Source organism: Octodon degus, unplaced genomic scaffold (genome assembly GCF_000260255.1).
Source record: "Octodon degus isolate 3935 unplaced genomic scaffold, OctDeg1.0 scaffold00018, whole genome shotgun sequence".
Classification (NCBI taxonomy): domain Eukaryota; kingdom Metazoa; phylum Chordata; class Mammalia; order Rodentia; family Octodontidae; genus Octodon; species Octodon degus.
Genome location: NW_004524594.1, coordinates 11584512 through 11602297, shown reverse-complemented (window position 1 = coordinate 11602297; position 17786 = coordinate 11584512).

Here is a 17786-nt window from a genome sequence, read left to right as displayed (position 1 = left end):
AAACTAAGGGTTCTTTGCTATTGGAGTGCAATAGCGAGGACCTACAAGTAGTGTTAAGGAAGGCTATGGAAGTTTGAAATGTTAAAGAATTTGGTAGACGCTGATTTTTTTCAAAGCTGAATGGAAGTGAAGACTGTTATGGGCCTAGAAAATTAAAGAAAATGAGATTGTAGAGGATGAATAACAGAGAAGAGGTTATGACATGAGGATTAAAGTAAAGAAAGAGTTGGGACTCAAAAGATAGGTTGCACACCCAGGGCCATAACATGCTATTTCTTGGTTAATGAAGATGTAGAATTCTGACTGGAAGGTAAGACTGAGCCAGACAGTGGCTGTCAACTTCATCAAGGTCTTAAAGGGTGAACTTTAGGGCTCTGACTTCCATCTGAATCACTAGAGAAACTGGGTAGCCATGAATGTTGCCATGGTGGCTCCAAGACGTGTATGAGCAGGGGTGTGCATGCAGCCCTGCTCAAGGCCTTCTCTTCAGGATGAGGGCTGTAGAGTTCCATTGCACAGGGCAATTCAGGAGAACATTCTGGAAATACTCTCTCGGGAACAGGAGTGAAGATGGTGGTGGCTGCAGGGGGGAAAAAAGCCAGCATTTCAGGCACTCCTGAGGGCCTGCCTAAGGCAAAGGGAAGCCTCCCTAGCGGGCTTTGGTTCTTTGCTATGGAACACACTATAAAGCCTCAACTATATAAGGGTGTTCTTCTGGTCACAACCTAATTCAGGTATCCAGTTTCTCCATGAGCTCTTTTGTTCTGAATTGCAAACATTTTGACATTTTCTATGCCTGGATTATTAGAGAGAAAAGAGGTAAGAGTGCAGCTCTTCTTGGAAATCTATTTTGCAAATAGCTGTCAAGATAATGTTCTCAAAGTACCCTTTTTCTTGCTCACAAACAAAAATAGCTCACAAATTCCAAATTTCTTTTTGTAAGTTTCTTTGAGGGCTAGAAATTATCTTGGCTAACACCTATTTCCTTCCCACACTTTGTCTATCTGTCTGTCTGTCTGTCTGTCTGTCTGTCTGTCTGTCTGTCTATCATCTGTTTAATCATCTATCTTCATTATCATTTATCTCTTTCTTAAATCCTATTGTTGCAGATTCTTCTTTCTCTTTTCAGGTGTGCTAACCTCTACACTAATTTCCAGCAAGCCATGGCATTCCTGTTTCCGTCGACTAAATTATTGTTTTGCTAGTAAAGAAAATGCTGAGTTTTGGGCCTTGATCTACTCCATCCATTCTTCAAAATACATTTAAGGTCCAACATTTTTTTAAAAAATAAATTTCCTTATATGAATCTTAATTCTGATTAGTCTTTGTTTTTTTCTCTGAGCCATGAAAGGACTTGAAAAGACTGTAGAGTTATAAAGGACAATTATTTTAAAATCTTGAAGATTATAAAAAAACCCATAAGTTTCAGTCTTTATAATCATACTTCCAGCCCTGTTTTTTCTTTCAAAGATCGAGTACATTAACTTGTAGATGTCCAGCCTCCTTTTGATGGCAGGGCAGTGTCTGACATTCACTTCTGTAGTAGAAGGCTTTTCTTGTCTTCCATTTTCCAGTAAGAGCAGCACAGAGCATAGGTGTGTGTGTCTTGGCATTTGATGATGTGTCATAAATGAGCAGCAACTATCTTTAAGACATGGAACTAAGCACTGGCAAAGCTAAGGTGCAAAAGAAATGACCACAGTGCTCAAAAATGTTCCGTGAAAGTAAGTAAGCCTGGTTCATGATAAATGATCAATAAATATTTCTTGAAGAAAGGAAGAGAATGAATCAAGAACATCAACTCTTGTCACTGACTTTATTAGAAGATTGTCTTTGGGATTAGATGGCCTTGTTTTGAAACGTGGCTCTGACAGTAGGTACATGGGGAACTACGCCATAGTTTCCCTATTATAAAACTGACTTTTAGATTAAATGAGATAATGAACATAAATTGCTTAGCATGGTGTCTGGAACTTAGACTCCTCGTACATGTAATGATGAGGACAAGAGTGAATTTGATTTGCCAGATACAGGCATATGCAGAGTGCTATGGGAACCCAGGACATGGAAATTTTGCTTAGCCCATGCCCAGGGATGTGGGATGGACTGGCAGGGAAGAGGTGTATGAAGGGCAGTCCTCTGGACAGCTGGGGCTGCATGTTACTGGGAAATATGCAACAGTGAATGAGCCAAATTGGATCTGACCTTTAAACACTAGAAGAAGGCACAGCTGTTCTTAAACTCAGGTAGAGATGTCATCAATAATGTGGCATTATTCGAAGATTTCCAGGGCAAGAGCTACTTTCTAAGAGAGTAATTGGTAGAAATTGTTTCTCAGGCATTAGCTCTGTGTTCAGTAAATTTGTACAGGAATTTTGAAAATACTTATAAACAAGAAGGACGAACAAGTAAGAAAAACAGTGGGTAATGCATCAGTGGCTTACCAGCACCTGAGCTTCTAAGATAGTATTAAATGTAGAGCCCGCCTGGTTTTGTCTATACTGAGATCCTCAGTTATGGGTAAAAAATATAGTCAGAAGAGAAATGCGAGAGCACCAGATGGAGCACATTCTCTCTTCTATAATAATATGTAGGGTTTTGCTGCTGCTTTTAATTTCAATCGCCAGGGTAGACGTTATTTCTACATATTTCTGAGCTGTGTTAAATGCTATCATTTTTGTAAAACTCATTTCCCAAGTTCCAACCAAAGTGCTCTTTTGAAAAATTTAAATATTTTCGTAAGTTCTTCACGTAACTTTTGTTAGCTCCAAATGGGTCTTTGTTATTTTAGTCAAGCCATAGAATACTATATGCTCAAGTAATATATGCCCTACAAAAATTAATATAGGGCTGGGGAGATAGCTCAGTAGAATAAGCACTTGCATGACAAGTGCAAGGGCCTGAGTTCAATCCCTGGTTCCTCCAAAAAAAATTAATATATAAAGTCCTTAAAAATTAATATATAAAGTCCTTAATATACACATCCCAAATGTGTATAGTTGTAGTGTTATCTCATTTTGTAATACATTTTATGCACTCATATCAATGAAGAAAAAATCTTCACTAGAAGTATAAGCAGCTGATCACCATGAAGATTGATAAATTATATTATATTTTGAATTACATTAGCAGGGTAGGTTATTCGCTGTACGAAGGAAACCTACATGGAGTTGATGTGTTAAAGAACAAAAAAGCCTAGCTTTCCTTCAAGTAATCTGTTTAAGGCATTTCTTGGGCTCTGGGCAAGAAAGAATAGAGGAGCTCATCTTCACACAGCCCATCAGAGGTCAGTCTTTCTATATGCAATGAAGAAGGTTGTTTTGGCAGGTGAAATCATATCAAATCCCTGGGCACCAACTGCAAGATGTCTAAAGGGAGATAAGCTTAGAAGATTATTCGCTATCTATGGGTGGTGGTGTGTGTGTGTGTGTGTGTGTGTGTGTGTGTCTTTAGAGGTCAAGGCATGACTCTGTCATATGCCCATGTCTCATCCCAGTGAGTCTGGGAAGTAGAAATTAGCAATATTTGTGAAAGAAAAAGGTAATGAAGCTGGCAAGGGAGACAGCTCAGTGGCATAAGCGCCAGCTTGGAAAGCATGAGGGCCTGATCCCTGGTACCAAAAAACATGTAAATAAATCCATGGAAATAGGTAATCGATTTTTGTGCTTAGACAAAAGTCTCTACTGTAATTAAGCTTTTTCTCTGAGCTTGAGTTTAAAGGTAATAGTTTGTGGGTGAGGCCCAGTTATCTCAGTCACATCCTGATGTGATTCTCCATGGTCTAAGGACCTGTGTATTAAAAATATGCCATATCCCTCCTTCACTGGAAACACACACACACACACACACACACACACACACACACACACAATGGATGAGCAGGTGAGCAGGGCAAGATGACTACAGTGAAATCACAGGAAGAGGGAGAAGGCACATAGCTCTTCCTGGTTTTGTGGGCTGGAGGAATTCTGCTGGGCGGATACCAAGAAGGCCCTCTTCTTCTCTGGCAGCTGTTAAAGTCCCTTAAATAAATTCTGATTTGCCAACGTGGAGAAACAAACTTGAGGCAGGAGGATCTTTGTGAGTTCAAGGCAGGCCAGACTACAAAATGAGCTCAAGTCAACCTGAATTAAGCAGTGAGACCCTATCAAAGATGTTTTCCAGAATTTTCTTATCTTATTCCTACAGTAACCTTGAGAAACAGAAGTGGTACGTTTTCAGGTCATATTTCCTCTTCAGAAGATAGTGTCTTTGCCAGTGATGAGGGCTGGGGCCAGGCCTGGACCCCAGGTCTTCTCTGGGTGCAAATTCGGCTCGCTCCAATGTATTTGATCTCAAATGTGTTAGGAACACCTGATTACAGATTCTTTGGGTAGTATGACTACTTAGGCAGATTCTGTCTCAAAATTAAAAAAAGCCCAAAACTATAGCATCCTTGTACACAAATAACAAACTCACTGAGAGAGAAATTAAGGAAACTGCACTTTTCTCAATAGCACTGAAAAAAATAAAGACTATGGGAACTGATCTAACAAAGGAAGTAAAAAGACTTCTACATTGAAAACTACAGGACTCTGAGAAAGGTGATTGAAGAATATATTAGAAAATATAAACATGTTCCTTGCCTTTGGATAGGAAGAGTTAACATAGTAAAAATGGCTATACTCCCAAAATTGTTGTAGAGGTTTAAAGGAATCTCAATCAAAATACCATGAGCATACCTCACAGAGCTATAGAAGGCATTCCTAAAATACATCTGAAATAGGAAGAGACCTAGAATAGCATTATCAATCTTAGGCAACCAAGGCAAAGTGTGTGTGTGTGTGTGTGTGTGTGTGTGTGTCTGTGTGAGATAATCCCTGACCTGATATTATACTACAAAGCTACTGTGATAAAATCAGCATGGTACTGGCAAAAAAATCAGACCAGAGGATCAATGGAACAGATTGGAAGATACAGACGCAACTAGAATCATACTGAGACACTTTATCTTTGACCAAGAAGCCAAACGTGTTCATTGGAAGATAGACAGCCTTTTAAACAAATAGCACTAGAAAAAATGGCTTTCCACATGCTGAAAACTAAAACTAGATCCATGTCTATCATCATGCACTAAATGAAAGTCAAAATGAATTAAAAATCTAAATACCAAAACAAAAACACTAGACCTGGTGGGGATATGGGGGAAGTAGAACCCTTCTCCACTGTTGGTGGGAGTGCGGACTGGTCCAACCACTATGGAAATCAGTGTGGAGACTCCTCAAAACTAGGGCTAGAGGTTCCATTTGATCTTTTCCTCTTCTTGCTATGTTCCCAAAAGAATTAAATGCACTATTCCATGGTGACATATTTGCACCCACGTTTATAGCAACACAATTTGTAATAGCTAAGTCTTGGAACTAACCCAAATGGCCACCATCAAATGAATGAATAAAGAAGTGTAAAGTCCTCAAGGTGGGCATTTTCCTAGAATGTTCAGCAAATGAAGGTTCCCGGGCCCCTGGAATAGCGTAAGAGTATGAAAGGAGTGGAGATGCTGTTGGAGATTGTAGCAAGCCATGAGAACTGTTAAGTACTTTGCAGCTTTTTCTCTCGGTGGGGGAAGGCATTCATGGAGAGTGTTGAGATGCTGGTGTTGAGCGAGTGGTCATGAAGTCAGATTTGAAGTGACCTATCAGATGGCTGTCACACTAATCCTTCAAGAGAAGATGGTGACTTGTGCCAGGGTGGTAAGGTGGATGTAGCAAGATGTGATTCGATGTGTTCTAAAGGTAGAGTCAACAGATACTCATTGATGGGATAGGTGTGTGGTTCAAGAGAAAAAAAATGGCAGAATGGACTTCAACTATACTGGGACAGACTGTGGCCATCTGTGGCACTGTGACTGGCGTGGGCCTCAAGAGAAGAGTGAGAGACTCTAATGCTGAGTCCAGTGTGGGCATGTTAAATGGGAGTCTGTAGCTATTGAAGGGAACACGATGAAGAAGCAGCTGAGTATTGGATGAGTGAGTCTCGATTTCAGGATGATGTCTGTGTTGGATATAGCAATACAGATAATTGCTTATGTCAAGAAGTTGAAGGGCTGGCGAGATAGCTCAGTGGACTAAGTGCCTGCTTAGTCAAGCACAGGGACTGGGGTTCGATCCTCAGTACCACTTGCTGCATGGGCCCTGTCCTAGGGGGCTGCTGAGCTGGTGATGGAGTCTGGGTGTGGTGGCACACACCTCTAATCTCAGCTGCTGAAGAGGCTGAAAAGAGGAGAATCACTACAAGTCTGAACTGCATAGTGAGACCCTGTGTAAATAAATAAATACATGAATGAATGAATAAATAAATAAATAAATAAATAAAGTTGAACGGTAAGATTTAGAATCATATCTTTGAAGCTGGATTATCTAGGCTGTGCTCCTGTAAATTATTGCAGCTCCAGGTATTCAGTTTCCTCATTTATAAAGTGGAGAAAATAATTGTAGTGTTTCATTTGGGGGTTGCCATAATGATTAAGTTAGTAAGTACATTTAATTTATAAGTACATTTAATTTATGAAGACAGGTGTCTGGCAACCAAGGAATGGTAAAAGCATTAGTTATTATGATTATTCTATTACAAGTTATCTTATTTGGTGTTGTTTTAAATGCCTTTTAAGACATCATGTAATATTTCATTTCATCTCCATAAGAAATGATTAAGGCAGGCATTTTTTTTTGTCACAAATGAAGAATCTAAGGCTCAGAGAGGATGAATTACTTGTCCAAGGTGGCCCAATTTGGAAATGAATTAGGGATATTCAAGTGAAGGCCTGCTTGACCTCAGAGACAACACAATTAATTATTTTTTTAAATAGTAAAATTTGGTCTTGTATGCAGGTCAGGACATCAGAAGATTAGAGTTCTAGTTCATATAAATAGCCAAGCTAGGAACTCAATGAGTTTAAGCTTAAAATAATCCTGTGAACAAAGCAACAGGATAATTTGAAATGTCAATGTGACATTCTCTTCCACAGTAAATTAATAAGATGTGACTCAAAGCCTTTCTTGTCGTGACTGTAACAATCAGAAGCCACACTTTGTCTTCCCTCTAATCTCATGCTATGACAATAGGCAGTCAGTAGGAACATCCTTCAAATATCTTCTGTGTCCTTTTTGCTGGCTAAGGTGACATATTAGCAGTATCCAATTTATTTGCATTGGAGGAAGGGTTGCTTTGAACACTATTACATGATTAAATGAATAAGGGAGAAACAGAGAGGCCATTTTCTATAATTAATTTGCTATTGATCAAAGCACCTTGACTACCCATCCTCTTCCATTCTTTTTGTTGCTGAGATGATGGCAGGCCAGGTAATTTCAGCCACCTTGCAGCATGGGCCAAAAGCTGGGATGGCCCAGGAAATATTTAACCTATCTGGGCAAAGCCATAGGTAGATTACTCCTCAAATTTCAGAAGCCCTTCTCTTTGGCCATTAGCTTGGTTATAGTTCTTGGTCCTCAGTCTTCAACAGGGTCTTGGAAAGCATCTTTATCTGATCTCAGTATTACTTCCTGGATCCTATCTAGACCATCTTGGTATCTCCATCCTGGAGTCTATGGCCAGGAACAGATCCTTACATACTACCTTTTTTAACTTACCTAACAACTTGTGCTTTAATAAGCCAAACTCCATTTTCCTGAGTTGCTGAGGAAGGAGAATATGTCCTTGGGTAAGCTTTCTCAGACCTGATTGTCATAGGTCTTATTTCCAAGTCTGGAAAGTAGTCTTGTGATTCACAAAGCGTCAGTACAAGGATCAGCCTTTTATTTTTTATTTTTTTAATGTTAATTTTATTGAGAGAGAAGTATCAATGAGACAGTTTCAAAACAGGTTAGTAGGACAGATACAATAATTAATACATTGCATATTGTTGTCTTTGTAGTAGTTATTCATAGTACAAGATGCAGATATGGTATCTTATCTAAACACTATTAGTTCAAAACTTTCTTCTTGTTGAATGAAGAGAAAATAGCTGTATATCTATGCTAATTATTTTGTATATACATACATATATAATATAATATAATATAATAGTCCTTCATTTATACCCTCTTTTTTGCTTACTTTTGTCAGAGATGGGTATTCTATTGTCATTCAAATATTGTAGGTACATGAATTCCGCAAAATAATCCAATATAGCCCTGTAATCTATAAGAATAGTGGGTTACCTGCATGACTGGCAATGACAGAAGTTGTGGGTCAACCTTTTATTTTCCTGCAAGATGGTATTGAGAGGAGCTCCCTTATCCTACCCAAGTGTAAGGTCCTGTCTCCAGAGCACTTGAACATATAAAGACCAGATTTTAGTAAAATATATGGCAAGAGAAATAATAACTGTCCTAGAAAGAAACTGAGACTTCATCTAGACCCACATCCAAACAGTCAGACACTCCTACCAACTCTCTCTAAAACACATCTACCATCTTTACATTTCCTCTGTCTCTTCTGTTGGACACCCAAGTCTATTTCTGTAATTTCTACACTGAACCCCTGCAGGGTAGTGTTTCACTCTTGTGTTCCCACAGTATATTATTTACAGGGCAATTAAAATAAATTGGTAAATCATAAAGTAGATTTTGTGTCTCCCTTCCTTTATAAATACTTGCTTCTCCCAAAGGCCATTCTATATGATTTAGTCCCAGCCTATCGAAGTGACACACCTGGAACCATTTTGTCTTTGGTCATCATGCTGAACTACAGCTCTTTGTTCTGTTTGTCAAATAGGTAAGACTTGTTTTTACCTGAGAGCTTTTGCACCTGTCATTTCTTTGGCCAAGAAAGTTCTCTTCTATAGTCTTCCTAGCTTAGCCCTTTTGCATAAAAGTCTTAGAAGATTACTTCTTCAGACAGGCCTGCTTATGATAAACTAGTTCTAATATGTCCCTCTGTCATGTGTGTTCATGGAAAATATTTATCAAGTGTCTCTTATGTTTCAGGCACCAATGTGTACACTGGGAATAAATCAGTAAGTAAGACAAAACAGCAGTTCTTGTCACAATGAGTCTCACATTCTTACAGCACACTGTTTAAGATTTATATAGCACTCACCTTGCTTAGTTATTGTTTGATTGGTTTGATCTTTCACTCTATCCTAACCCAAGAAAGATTGGGAAAAAGTCAGGTTTGAGTGGGATCTCATGGACTTTTTCCTCCTTGCTCGGATAAAATACCTGACACCCCAACTTAAGGAAGCAAAGCTCACAGTTTGTGGAGGTTTCAGTCCATAATAAGCTGGCTCCAAGGCAGAGTAGCACATGAAAGAGGGCAGCAGTTCATGGTAGCAGAAAATAGCAAAGAGTAAAGGCAAAAGGGAAGAGCAGAGCCAGCAGTGACAGAGGCAAGCCTTTTTCCTTTTTTTTTTTTTTTTTTTATATTGCCTTCAGACTATTTGCCCCAGGGCGGGTGCAGCACTCACACCCATATTCCCAGCACTGGGTCATGAGTTTATCAAATTCTAGAAATGTGACCCAGTGACTCCCTGTGGCATTGAGGGGACAACTACACACAAACCATAACAACTGGTCAGCATATTTCCAGTGGGACATGAGGTAGAAGGATCTGGAGCTATGAAGGACCAGAGTGGGAACCTTTTTTGTTCTTTGTTGTTGCTCCTCTGTCTAGAAGACATTCTGAGCATGGAAACTTATTTATAAAGCTTAAAAATGATAATTGTTAAAGACAATTGTATATAATCTTGCCCAAACACCAGTCTTTTTGGGTGGTAAGTTTTGCTTTTCTGGATGCAAACACTAGACAGTATCTTCCTCTTTATTTTGTTTGTACATATGAATTGTTCAGTAACTTAGATTGGAGAGTTCTTCCTCTAAAGTTTTTAATTATGAACTTGAAGGTGATGTCTGATAATCAAGAGACACTCTAGATTATTCAGCACAGTTTGGACTGCAATCTTTATGGGACTTTATAGAATGAAAGCTTACATTATAAAACCTGAATTAGCTTTTAAGGATTCTGGGTGCCAGAGAATCTGCAACTCTGAGACTTGAATTTTGGTGCTTCTGTGTATAGGCTTTGCCTGGGAGTATTCTAGAATATGAATTCCTGCCCTATTTATTAATATTAGCCTTTTTGAAAAATGGGATGGGAAGATATATGGTAACTCTATTGCTTAGGAGGCTATTAATTTTTTTATTTACTAAGAAAGGCAAAATAGTAAAAAACAGCATTAGAAATGATAAAAAATTTCACTCAACAAAGTAACAGGAATTCAACAATGGCTGCTGTACTGCATGATATTATCTTCAAATCAGTTGTTTAGGTTATCAGATATGAATATGCAAAAATTCATCTAAAAAATCCCAAAACAACAACAAAAGGGTTAAAATATATTAAACAGAAAAACAATAATAATAAAAGGAAAATGATTTTAAGAATTAACGGCTCCTTTCAAAAGACCAGTAGAAAATGACAGTATAATTATCCAAATCATCTTGCATATGTACATAAATATGCCCTTTCCTCTTTCTTTTGTCCTTTTCCTCATCCCAGATTTTCCTTCCCATTAAACAAATTCTTTCCCTTTCACAGCACAGGATCTATGGTATCTTTCAAATTTTATTTACTCCTTCAGGTTCTCACACTAGCGAGACAATACGATGTTTGCACATGCGGGTCTGATTTATTTCACTTACCAATACAGTCTTTTGTTGCATCCATTTATCTTCAAAAGCCTCCAATTTATCTTATTTTATAGCTGAGTAATACTCCATTGTGTAAAATTACCATTTTTTTTATCCATTCCTTATTTGATGGGCATTTGGGATTTTTCCAAGATTTAGCTATGACAAACTGTACAGCTATAAATATGGGTGCTCATATATTGCTGTAGTGTGATGCTTTCAGTTCTTTTGGAAAAGTACCTAGGAGGGGAATAGCTAGCTTGAATGGGACCTACAATCCTAGCTTTTTGGGGAATTTCTAGGGGACTATGATAAGGTGCTTTCTTCATGGAGATAAACAGGTAGTCTTATCTGAAAGGGATGAAGTAGAAATCTGTGCACCAACTCTAGGGATTCCGCCAGGTAAAGCTTTGAACTGTAGTTAGGCTATAAAAAAGCAGGCACTTACATTCTAGAAATTCCAGTTGCTACTTCCCCCTTATCAATCATCTGACAGACTTAGGTGCTGTGTTTCTGATAGAAACTTGTCTCTGGTTGAGGGATAGCTCAGTGGAATAAGTGCTTGCCTTGCAAGCACAAGGTCCTGAGTTTGATCACTGGTACCAGCAAAACAACAGATTTCAAAAAAATGTTGCTTTGAAAATTTGGATTTGCATTAATTAATATTAAATAGAATGGACAATTCAGTGTTTTGGCATTACTAACCATACTTCAATTGGTCATTAGCTGTGGACTCTAGTGGCCTCTGCTCTGGACAGTGAATTATAGAACACTTCAACACTACAGAAATGGTTCATGGGTACTTCTGGCCTAGATTGTTTTTAGTCATTTTTTTTCTCCTAGAAATTCTATCTGACAATTTTCAGAGTCACGGCCTAGAAGAACCATAAAATTAAAAACAATGTCTTCAGAAACTAGAAATTATGTAATCCAATCTCTTTGTATAATTGATGCATAAGTAGGATGAAAGAGATTAGCTGACTCTAATGTCACTTGGCTGTATCTCAGAAAACTTAGCCAGAATGGGTACTCAAATTAGCTAAGTAACCTAAATTAATTGCTTGATATCAAATACTCACTCCACAAAGTGGGAAGGATCACTACAGTTCTTCCTTGAAATGACAAGGAGGCAGCCCTTCAGCCAGCTGCTGAGCACCATCTGTGCTTATAACTGGTGAGGCTGGCTTTGCTAGTGGAGGCTAAGGATTCCTCACTGTGATTCATTATGAATGTGGTAGGGAAATTGATTCACAAAGAAGCTGAGTCAAAATAGTTGCCAGCATGACTGAGTTTGGAGGTGAATCACATGTTCATTTGTGAAGGAGTTGACAGTAGACTCCCCCAAGGGAGAGGCTTCCCACTTGGGACACTGGTATAAAATGCCTAGCGCTTTGGAAGCTTTGACAAGCAGGGAAGTGATGCTGTGTGAGCACTTTAGATCTATTTGTCGCCTTCAAAGGAAATGGAAAACCTTGTCCTTGTCTGTCCATTTGGCCTGGTGTGGCTGGTGCTGTGGCTCGCTTCAAAAGAAAGGAGCATCAGGTTCAGCGTCGCTTCCCTCCGTGAAGCGGCCTCTCAGTTCAGTGGTGGATTCATTGCTCTAGAAAAGTGCTTTGAAACATGTGTGCAGTGCATGAAAGAGAACGCACAAAGCCTGCATTTGATCACTGGTTCAGACTTGAGCTCTTTTTGGTGGATGTGTGAAGAAGAGGGTAGGGACAAATGTCTACAGGCAGGGGAACAATCATAAATGCATTCTGGTTATGAACCACAAGATCTCTTATTGTTTCTTTACTAAGGAGATGTACATGAGCATTTGGGAAGAGCATAAGCGTAATTGAAAGGATCTAAATCTAATTAATGAGAAACCAATAGTGGCAGCCCAATCATTCTTCCTCAGTTTCTGTCTCTGTGTGAGAATGGGAATAACAGCTCTGTTCATCCTTTCTCATAGAGTTACTGCAAGAATTTTAGGAGAAATGGACATGAAAATACTTCTTCACTGCAGTGCCCTAGGTAGGAGAAGCAAGCAGCACTGCAGTGCCCTAGGTAGAGGAATCAGCTAGAATTTACTTTTGAAAGTCCTGGGTCACTTCCTACCCTAAGAGAATGTAGGTTGCTGCATAGCACAAGGGTCCTTAACCTCCCCAGGCATCGTTGACCTGTGTGTTGTTGCCTGGCAAACAGTGGCCGCTAGGAACTGAAATCTAATCTTTTGTCTCATAGGGCTGCATCTACCCCCAAAGGATGTTTGTTTTTTCTTTAATTCTATGCACTTTTTTTTTTTTAAGTGCAGCCTTTGGAAGAATATATTCTAAAAAAAAAAAGGTGAGACTAATGCTAATCCATTCTTTTACCAGCCAGCAATGGATAAACCATGAAAGCAAGCTTAGGAAAAGAGTATAAAAAGAATTTTGGTGAAAAATGAGGATTTTCCCATATAAATTTTTAAAAATCTATTTTATTCTGAAACATCATTAAAAAAATATATTCTCATGCTGTATTTTCCAAGCAGCATAATGGTTTATTCTCCCCCTTGTACAGGTGAAGAAACTGAGGATCAGAGAAAGAAAAATGTCCTATCTTAGTAAAACAGAAAGAAATGGAGCCTAAAGGTTAAACAATGAAGAGGAGAGAAAAGAGAAAAGATAAGAAAAAAGGTAAGGGGAAAACATGCAAGTATATGTACAGGGTGGCTGAAGTGATTGTACTGAAAAATCTCCATCAGTGTTTTGAAAATAGTAGTTAATATGTAGAATTTTGACCTTGACCAACTCTGTATACTCGTAGCTGCGATCTAAGAAACTATACTAAGGACAGTCACGTGTAATACAAAAACCAGGCTTGAATACTTTACATCTTGGTCTCTTAAATGTGTACTGTTTCTAATTTCATATCAATTATTACTACACTCTCTCTAAAACAAACTTCAAAAATAGATAAAGAAAAAGAGGGACAAGAACAAAAATTTAAGGTTTATTGAAAGCAAGTGGTAATATCCAACCATATGTCCAATCTTACATAATGATATCTGCTAATCTAAGCAACAGATATGATAAAATAGATAATATAGCAACCATTGTTAATCAGCTATTCTTGGTTTGAAAACCTGTAACATATGTACTGTTGTATGTTGCCCTGTATCCTTCTTTGGTTCTGATTTTTGTTCTGGCTTTGCTTTTACTTTTCAAAATAAAATAAAATTAAAAAAACAAACAAAAAACCAAAAATGAGTCAGGGTTGTAACTCAAGCTTTTTTCTTTAAGTTTCATTTGTTTATTTTATTTATTTATGTATTTGGTACAGAGTCTCAATGCACAGCTTGGACCTGTAGTGAACCTCTTGCTTTCAGCTTCCCCAGTGCTGGGATTACAGCTGTGTACTGCAACGCTCCAACTCGGTTGTTGGCTCAGCATGTCCCGGGGCAGGATCTGCAGCATGTGGTTCTGGGAATCGAACCCAGGTCTCTGTGCTTGTTTCTTAAGTTTCACAATAGCTGTACTGCACTCATCTCTGTTTGTGCTGTTAAAATGCATTCTGATCTGTTTTCTCACTCAATGCTGCCCATGTCCTGTTAGTTAGACTGAGAGATGTAAGTATTCCTGCTGCTCAAGGGAATCTTCTTAGTGAAACAATGACTTGTCTAAGCTCTAGCAGTTTATGGGAATGCCTGAGTCTCATGTTTCCACTCACCCAGGGAGATGCAGAAATTGTCAGAACAACATACCTGGAAAGGAGAGCTGGAAGCAGATGGATTCTGTGTGTGAAGCATGATGCCTAACACTGTGGAGAACCTTGCTTAGGCAGCACTCTTGACATAAGGACATAGTTGTCCTGTGTGTTTTAAATAGAGCCTCCAGAACTCCGGTATTGTTATGACATTCGGTGTGGTATGGTATTTCCTGTGATTTCTGGAAAAACAGAAGACCATTGAGATACAAAAAAGTCATCAGTTGGGGATACAGAGACATACAATTAAAGCAGATACTGAGAGCTATGGAAATGCTGGTTTTAGGAATTCTGTGGGACAAAACAAGTATCAAAATTTGGCAAATCCCTGCTGTCCCCCTGAGGGAAAGTTACTTCTGGCCAGCTGTGCAAATAACCATGTTGGAAATGTCAGAAAAAAATGAAATTCTGTTTTGGAGGGGGCTATTAAAAAGACAGCATTAATAGCAAAATTAGAAATGCATCAGATTTTTGGTACAAGGCCCATGACAACGTCACTTTTTGGCACCAGAACAGTCTCTGATGCACATGGGGGAGAGCAGAGTTTGACAGGTTTATAGTCTTCCCTCATAAAACAGTTATTGCCTCTCGATTCCTCTGCCACATCGCACAGTTCATAAATTGATTTACAAATCCCATAATATTAAATGTCCATTCTGATCATCCTTTCAGTCCTTTTAATATTTATGTGATTTCCTTTGACAGAGCTTGGTGGAGATTTTTTTCCTGGCATTGGAGGCTGAAGGAGGGTAGGGGTTTAGGGTGGCTCAGAGAAATCTGTGGAACTGACTGACAGATTTAGTGGCTGCTGAGCAAAACAATTGGGTTATACTTGACAGACGCACTGTAATGAAATGTAATGCTGTCGCTGCTTCAATCCTGACAGTTTTGGAGAAAGATATTGAATGCTATGCCAAACGCATTACTGTGGTGATGTGTGGGTTGCGGTAGCTCATGGACTGTGAACTTGTGTTCATCAAGGGTGAAAAAGAAATTTCTAAAAGCTGTTCTCTGTGTTACCTCTCAGGTATCCAGGTCGCTGTGTATTTCACATCAGAGAGCACAGAATCATGCCAGGCATGTGTAGGAAGTCAGGCTAGGGCTAGTTCCTAACGCTCTTTGATTTAGAGCCCTTTGGAGCCAAAAATTTGGAGTTCCGTTTTAGATGTAGGTTTCTTGAACCATGTGATTCATGATGCATTCATCTTTTTATACAAAAATATATTGATGAATTTTTAATTCAGAAGAGTGTGCTTTCTTAGTTTGTTAGGGCAAATAAACGTCCTCTGCAAGAGATGCACTGATGTGCAAAGTCAGTATCCTGCCTGGACAGAGGGGTAGAAATTTTCTTTCTCATCTGAAAGTTCTTTTCTTGTGATGGCCACAAGAATACCGGGATGCTAACATCAGCCAGTTAGTCAGGCAACGTCCTGCATTTCTATCCAAAACCCTGTTCTCTATGGTGTATACACATTATCCTCATTGCTTTACAAGAGGACTAGTTTCTTCCATAGAGTCTATTCCACAGAGATTGAGGAGACCTACAATACAGTAGCTACATGATTATCAGAATGACCTGTTTTTTTTTTAAATGACCTGTGTTGAGCAGTGTTTACATATAGATATCTGATACTCAAGTTGAACCAACAAAGGAGCAGTTTCCTTTGCCAAATTTCCCTGTTAGTCCAATTGCCTTACACTTACATGCACACATTGCTAGAATATGTGGCTTGGAGAAGGAGTGAAGCTAATCTTTTGGAAAATTTAGAAGTGTTAACTTCTCTCACATTTATAGTGATTTTTTAAAAATCTTTGGGGACTTTATTAATACTTCTTTTCTGCCAGTAGATTTTTATCTAGGACAATTTAGGTTTTTCCTTACTTGTTTTGATGTTTCAATATCTTTGAACTTTAGAGAAAAGAGATTCAAGATTTGGTAATTTACTTCATAGGGGGCCTCTCTGTTCTTATGTAGATCTATACCTCTTTAATTTTTAACTGTATATATGACTTAATATGGAGGAAATGTGAAATATTTATCCAGCAACAAAGCTGTATTTTACCCTCTGTTCAAAATAAAGGGCAGAGGAATCCTGCCTTTCTAGAAAAACACATCCTTGGTATGCTAGACATTGTGTTAGGGACCTAGGTTTGGTACCCTGAAGTTTCATTGGAGAACAGCCATGCCCACTCATTTACTAGGCTTTGTATGACAGTGGCAGAGGTTAATAGTTGCAACAGACCCCATCTAGGATGCAAAGGCTAAAATATTTACTGTCTGGTCCTTTTCAGGAACCAGTCAGTGCTCCTTATGGTAGGGTCTGGGCATTGAGAAACAAAACCCAAACCAAACAAAACCAAACAAAAACCACTATTGTTATCCTCAAGAGGGAGACAGAGTCCTAAGAGAGATGATGGTGTCAAGTGCCCCAGGTGCTGGTGATGTAGAACGAGGGGCATTTGCTCTGCCTGGGAGCCTGGGAAAGGTGGGCCAAGGAGGACACACTTGGCTTACGTCTTGAATAAAGCCTCCTCTTTCAATAAGTGGGGAAATGGTAGAGTGGAGGGAGAAAAACATTTGCAGGAAGTGGAAATAAGCATTCAAAGCCAGAAACAATCATAGTATTGTGGGAAATTCAGGGTGGCTGGGAGGGCCATGAATGTAAGGTATAGGTGGGGAGGAATCTGAGTGCAAGCTCCAGGTGGTCAATATGTATGGCTGGGGCTGGAGAGTCTTATTAGCCTCATAGGCTACCAGTAGACTCTGGAGAGAACAGGAGAGATTTCCACAAATCACTGACCTCATTGGATGTGTCATCAAAGATGGCAACTTCCACTTCCATTGAAAGAGACAAAATGAGAGCTGGGGAGGTATCAAAAGGCTGACCTAAAATTCTCTCTTGTCTACCTGTAGCCCAGTTTCATCCTTCAAAAACATCTTTCTCTCCATCACATTGGTACTCTGTTGTGGTTGCAAATGATCCCGTCCCGCGTGTGACAGTAAACTGTATGTGTCAACTTGAAGTGGTTATACGGTGCCCAGTTCAAACATTAGTTCTCAGTGTGTCTGGAAGAGTATTTTCAGATGAGATTAGCACGTGAATCAGTGGCCTGAGCAAGCAGATGATCTCTCCTCCCAGCGTGGAGCATCATCCACTGCTCTGAGAACATAAATAGGACAAAAAGGAGAAAGAGGAGCTCACTAGTTCTGTTTGCTTGAGCTGCAACATCAGGCATCACCTGCCTCAACTAGCACTTGTATCAATTTATATCATTGCCATGTTGGCTCTCAGAAGAACACTACAAATGTTTTTGTATCTCTAGTTTGAAGAGGACACATGATCATGGGACATGAAGTATATACAAAATTGGTGTCTTGTCAGGCAGGTG